This window comes from Raphanus sativus, chromosome 8 (genome assembly GCF_000801105.2).
Source record: "Raphanus sativus cultivar WK10039 chromosome 8, ASM80110v3, whole genome shotgun sequence".
NCBI classification, from domain to species: domain Eukaryota; kingdom Viridiplantae; phylum Streptophyta; class Magnoliopsida; order Brassicales; family Brassicaceae; genus Raphanus; species Raphanus sativus.
This window is the reverse complement of record NC_079518.1, coordinates 20,798,797-20,804,308: the sequence shown is the minus strand read 5'-3', so window position 1 is coordinate 20,804,308 and position 5,512 is coordinate 20,798,797.

The window sequence follows — 5,512 nt, the reverse complement described above, 5'->3', positions numbered from 1 at the left end:
TTCGGAAACTCGTAAGATATCGACGGGGAAGGAAGATCTGAAACTCTTCGTACGAACAGCGATGGTTATCTTAAAACACCACTCGTCTCAACTCTACGAACGAATGAAGAACTTCCAAAGAAATCGTAGAAAACGACGGAAGTCCTGGAAACGGCCCGAAAGGGACCAAACACGATCGGACAGTCCGTTTACGATTATCTGAGGTAGATACGACGATTTACGTTTATCTTTACATAGCAAGATAAATGCTAAATTTCCGGAAAGATAAATGTCAAGTTTCCCGATGGAAGCCGACGAAAATGGAAAGAAGCCCGTCTTGCGGCCCAGAAGGAGAATAGACCGTCATAAGAAGGAGTATATAAAGGAGCTTTGGGAGAGGAAGAAAGGCAGAGCGAAAATCATTAAGAGAGAGAGAAATCCGAGATTGGAGACCTAGAGAGCTCCTGTTAGGTTAAGAACTTAGAATTCAGAGGGTAGACTAGCAAGGTAGGACCTAGAACGTCCGGCCGCCTCTCGTTTCTACTTTCATCTTGTCCGCAGGCTCCTGTCTCTCTCGGAAGAATCTAAAAATTCTTTTACTCAGAGTTCCCGCACATAGAAACCCTAGGCGTTATTCTCGACACGCCCGTTTCTATGACAAACGCTCGTACTAGACGAACTCCGCCAGGCAGTTCGATCTCTTGTTCAAATCTTTCCAACTGAACTACGTCCGACTTGATCCTCGAAAGGGTACGTAGGCAGCCTTCCTTAAGGTCCAGTTTCTAATCTTAATCGCAGACTCATGTCTCTCTCGGAAGGATCTAACAATCCTTTTACTTAGAGTTCCGCACATAGAAACCCTAGGCATTATTCTCGACATGCCCGTTTCTATGACAACGCTCGTACTAGACGAACTCCACCAGGCAGTTCGATCTCTTGTTCAAACCCTTCCAACTGAACTACGTCCGACTTGATCCTCGAAAGGGGTATGTAGGCAGCCTTCCTAAAGGTCCAGTCCCAAATCTCAATAAAACCTTTCCGCATTTATTTGATCACTTGTCGTTGGTTGTCGCAGAGAATCCGGACCTTCAGGGAAAGTTAGGTTTACTTAGCTTTCCTCCGTTTTACTTAATCAAAATCGACAGTGCGAATTTCGGTTCCCACAGTTTGGCGCTAGAAGGAGGGGGGGTCGGATTCTCTTACTCAAAAACCTACGATTGATAACAACAGCATGGCCACATCACCTGTCCGCAACATCGTGTCATTCGGGGATAGAGCAACGCTGGTCAAGCCAAACCTCACGACGAACTCCTCGTTATCAAACTAACGATCCAGGACATCGACGCAGTGAGAATATTGGTCGACACCGGATGCTCGACAAATATTATATAAAAAACACCCTCGAGAGGATGGGAATCGACCTAAATGCTATCACGGACGATCCCAATCCGATAATCGGACTCTCAGGAAACATCACAATGACCCTCGGCTCGGTCGATCTATCGGTCAGAGCCGGGAGCGTCACGAAGACGGGGAATTTTTGGTAGTCGACGGTCCAGCAGCATATAACGCGATCGTCGGGACTCCGTGGTTAAATTCCATGCGAGCGATCCCCTCGACTTTCCATCTGTGCTTCAAATTTCCAACCCTCTCCGGAGTGGAAACAATACAAGGAGATCGTTAAAGCGCCGCAAGTCTGCTTGGCCACTGGGTTAAAACGGAAAAACTCCAAGCCCGAAATTAAACCAAAAAAGCAAGCAACCCACGAACCAGCATCGCAGGACCCTCCAGAAATCTTCTGGCAATCGCAAAGAGCTGAGGTCCTAGAAGGGAAACGTGAGCCCACTTGCGAACCGGTAATTTCGGTCTGCCTCGACGAGACTAACCCAGAGCGGTGCGTGGAGATTGGAGCCAATCTCCGCGATCCGTTGAAAGCAGAACTCATCGCGTGTCTCAAGAAGAACCTTAACACGTTCGCTTGGACTGCGGAAGATATGCCGGGAATCGACATCAACATAACGAACACGAACACTCGTAAACCGAAGGAACGAGCAGCCGACCCCGGCCCTGGCCGTAGACGCCGGGCGGCTAGCGCCCGTGCTGGCCGTGGCCGCCGGGCGGCTAGCCCCGTGCTGGCCGTGGCCGCCGGCGGCTAGCCCCGTGCTGGCCGTGGCCGCCGGCGGCTAGCCCCGTGCTGGCCGTGGCCGCCGGCGGCTAGCACCCGTGCTGGCCGTGGCCGCCGGGCGGCTAGCCCCGTGCTGGCCGTAGGCACCGGCGGCTAGCGTCCGTGCTGGCCGTGGCCGCCGGACAGCTAGCCCCGTGCTGGCTCGGGTCTTCGGACAACAATCTCTGGTACACAAGTTCCAGGCCCCGGCCGTCAGAAATCTGTACTTCGAGTCTTTCCCAAAGTCCTCGCAGGACGAATCATTGAGATTCCGCGTACGAAACTCCGGTTCTTACACCAAGCTAAGACCGTCGGAAACACTTCGGAAACTCGTAAGATATCAACGGGAAGGAAGATCTTAAATTCTTCGTACGAAACAGCGATGGTTATCTTAAGACACCACTCATCTCAACTCTACGAACGAATGAAGAACTTCCGAAGAAATCGTAGAAAACAACGGAAGTCCTAGAGACGGCCCGAAAGGGACCAAACGTGATCGGACAGTCCGTTTACGATTATCTAAGATAGATACGACGATTTACATTTATCTTTACGTAACAAGATAAATGCTAAGTTTCCCAAAGATTAATGTCAAGTTTCCCGATAAGTATGGAGGCCGACGAAAAATCAGCGTTTCTAATACTAAAATTCGATAACATTTTACGGAACACCTTTCGTTAAATAAATTCTCGAAAATATTTCACGAGACAGCTTTTGCCTGATTAAACTCGACAATATTTTACAAAACAGTTTCCGTAAAATTAAAGTCGACAACATTTTGTGAAAAAACTCTCGTTAGATAAAAGCTCAACAATATTTTACGAAACATCATTCGTAAAGTATAATAAGATCGTAAGCTTCTTGACCTGACCAGTTCGCTCATAGCTTGACGAAACAAGAAGCCCCACTCGAGTGACATCTTGCCATTCGTTTTTACTTGTCTACCCACCTTAGCCTTCTTCGAGTTTCGCCTACTTCTCCTCCCTTTGCTTCAACGATTCTGCAACGATTCTGCACTGTTCCTTCATGCTTCATCAAAAATCGATTCTCGATTCAGTATCGGACTTTTCGAAGACCTTTGACGATGAAACGGTAGAAGACAAAGAGGAAACGGACATGAGGCAATCTCGAGTAATCAATGAGACTAAGGTACATCCGACTTAGAAAATTTTATCAAAGTTTTATTTTTTCGTAGGAAAGGAATGGGAACGTCTTGTAAACTGCCGTAAAATTTAGGGAACTTAGAACCTAGGTGGATTAGTATAGCAAGATAAGTCTTAGGCATTTTCTTCCAGTTTCGTTCTATTGTTCCTTGACTGTTTAGGCAGAACGTGCAAACCGATCTAATCTCTCGAAAAACCGAGAAAAACGATCGCCGCGCATCCTTGGTATACTCTTTCCGCTTCCGTGAGACTAATGGCACGACGGAGAGCAACAAAATTAACGAAATAACCTTCGGTAAAACTTCATGAGTAACCCGAAGCAACTTTCGCCAAAAAACGAAACCTAAAGTGGAAAATCGTTTCGAAAAGCCATCACCCATAACTTGGAAAACTCCTCTATGATTGGCATGTCTATCTCGACGAACTCTATTCGGCCCTCGGCCAACTACGTCTTTCCATAAAGCCCGAACATACACTCGACATCGCCATTAAGGACAATCGTCAACTAAACATGATCTTAACGGTAACACAAAGGGTCATTGTAGAAACCCGTGTAAAAAAAAAATTATTATTGGAGTTTGAGGTAAAGCTTTTGGGATTGAAAGAATGATGAAGAATGTTGAGTTTGATCATTTCAAAATTAACATGGTTCAGAGAAAATGGAAGATTGGTCGAGCATCTGTTTTGAGGTCGAGCCGCGGGCGATAAGGATCGATCGGCAAGTTTTGAAGTACAAGTGGTCGAAGAATTGATCGTGGGAGAAGCCATGAGACAGATAAGCTGCTCTACCATTGATAGAAGTTTCTTGGATTAATCAGACGGATGTTTTGGGAGCATAACATTTTTGGAAGCACGACGTTTTAGAAGCTCGACGTTTTTGAAGCCGACGTTTCTTAACCACTAAGTTTTCCCGGGAAATCTTCGTATCGATAAATTATCACTCTGGAGACATAATGAAGCAGGACGGGAATTAAGCAGGACGGGAAGTAAGCACGACGGGATCGAAGCATGACGGGAAAACCCGAAATCGATCAAAAACCCTGATTTCGGTATTACCGATATTTTTCGAGGAAGCCGGAGGCTCGGGAAATATTTTCCATCAAGGTCAGAATTCTTATGGAGTATTTTAAAAATATTCAGCGCATCAGAACGGGCATAGAAAAATATTCGGGAATCATCGCGGGACGAAAATTCACCGAAAAGGTCGAAACCGGTCGAATTGACCGAGAAGCTCGAGGTGGCCTTATCTGAGAGATAAGGACGTGATGTAACCTGCCTGGCATGGTATGTGGCAAGGGAAGCAGGAGGTGTTGAAGCCCAGGAGAGCACAGCATGCTGAGTGACACCCAGAAGCACGAGGTGCCGCGATACCTGCGATCGGAGCATGCTGAGCGACATGTGTGCGCTGAGTGTCAATCTGGATGAGGTCAGGACGTGGATCAGACACATGGAAGGTGTGGTGTCACCCTGCAGGAAGCTATGGTCATGCCATCAGACATGTGGAGCACGAGGTGCCGCGACGCATGCGTCCGGAGGCATGCGAAGCGACACACGGGCTGCCACACGGCTTGTTTGTGATTGGTTTCTGCAACCTATATATACCCCACGACCCTCAGCCATTCCAACACATTCAGACAAGTTTAAACTCAGAAAAAAAAGTGAGAGAGAAAGCTAGAGAGAGAAAGTTCGAGTTCGATCATTTTCGAGTCTTTTTCGGCAGTTTTTGAGAGTTATCGAGAAAAGTTACTCTGCGCGATTTGAGTCAGCTACTACAGAAGCTCTGCTTGAGTGAAGATCAGTCCAGAACGTGGGTCTACTTGTGAAGGTCAGGAAGAAAGGGTTCGGATCGCTGAAGTCGGGTTTGGGGTCGAGGCCACGGTCAACCGAAAACTGTGAGTTATAGTCAATTGTTTGCTAAGCTGTTTTCATGCAGGTTCCTGTTACTTGGAAGTTGGATCATGGCAGGAGGCCAGGTCTAAACTGAGTAACAGTTTGATTAGTTTATAGTTGAGATTGATTAGTTGATAGCATGCTTAGTTATTGCTTGAGAATCGTAGTAGCATGCTAATGGTTAGGTTGATTGGTTAGTTAGCGATTTCTGAATGCTTAGATGATATCGCTAGGTTGTGGTTAGTTAGATATTCTGGAATTAGTTTTTATGCTATATTCTGGAATGTGTTTGATTGTGGTTGTTGTGATTATTGCT